Source organism: Tachypleus tridentatus, unplaced genomic scaffold, assembly GCF_004210375.1.
Source record: "Tachypleus tridentatus isolate NWPU-2018 unplaced genomic scaffold, ASM421037v1 Hic_cluster_1, whole genome shotgun sequence".
In the NCBI taxonomy this organism is placed as follows: Eukaryota; Metazoa; Arthropoda; class Merostomata; order Xiphosura; family Limulidae; genus Tachypleus; species Tachypleus tridentatus.
This window is the reverse complement of record NW_027467777.1, coordinates 8998278-8999326: the sequence shown is the minus strand read 5'-3', so window position 1 is coordinate 8999326 and position 1049 is coordinate 8998278. Positions and strand designations below refer to the sequence as shown.

General features: G+C 46.8%; 1 non-coding gene across 1 annotated transcript; it reads left to right on the top strand.

Moving 5' to 3' along the window:
• Nucleotides 1-602: 602 nt before the first annotated feature.
• On the top strand, nt 603-675 carry TRNAT-UGU (transfer RNA threonine (anticodon UGU)). The gene has a single exon. It is a non-coding gene; the product is annotated as a tRNA-Thr (tRNA).
• Nucleotides 676-1049: the final 374 nt, after the last annotated feature.

Below are 1049 nucleotides of genomic sequence, written 5' to 3'. Positions count from 1 at the left end.
CCTTTCCGGCCTTCTTCACAGCTTTTCCAGACGCTTGTTGTGGAGGCATGTTGAAAAATAAACTTGGGCAACTAAACTAAACTAAACTAACGTGGCAGGTTCAGTTTAGAGAGAGAGAAATCGAAGAGTTCTCTCTCCAATCAAGTGTTCAGGAACTTTGTAGTTCCTCTTCGTCCCCTTCTCGTGGATTGTTATTAGGATTAAGTGGTGATTTTTTTTTTATTATTATTTTAATAAATTAATTATCGTTATTATTCTTGACTTTTTGGGTGGGGAATGTCTCACTAAATGGTCTTTTGGGTGGAGGCAAAGGTAGCAGTGGAAAGAAGGAAAAAGGTCGGGATGGGTTGCATCCGAGTCGCGCAAACATGCCTCGCCCTCTAAGCCGTGGGGTGTATAATATGACGGTCAATCCCACTATTCGTTGGTAAAAGAGTAGCCCAAGAGTTGGCGGTGGGTGGTGATGACTAGGTGCCTTCCCTCTAGTCTTACACTGCTAAATTAGGGACGGCTAGCATAGATAGCCCTCTTGCAGCTTTTGTGCGAAATTCCAAACAAACAATCCATTTTATCGCCTCCATAGCTCAGTGATTAGAGCAATCGCCTCCATAGCTCAGTGGTTAGAGCACTGGTCTTGTAAACCAGGGGTCGTGAGTTCGATCCTCACTGGGGGCTAAGGTAAAATCATTGTAGCAAGAACGGGTTAATACTCCCCTAACTTTTTCGCCCTCCCAACCGTGGGGGTGTATAATGTGAGGGTCAAAAAGACATTTCATTTCTGATAACAAAAAACATCACCAATAGCTGAGCTAGCCACCGAGCAAGTCAGACGTGCCAATATGCTATTCAAAACGAAACGTTCATCCTCGCCAGTCAGGCCGTTAGGTGCCGCCTGTAATCGTCGACGGCTTACCGCCGAACCTCACGCCGTACCAAGTCGCCACGTTGATCGCCCGAGCCAAGCCTGGGGCAACCATCGAACCGTCCAGGACCCGTATTTTACGCCGGGGAGGAATCATCCAACCAGCCACTATTGCAGACCAAACCTA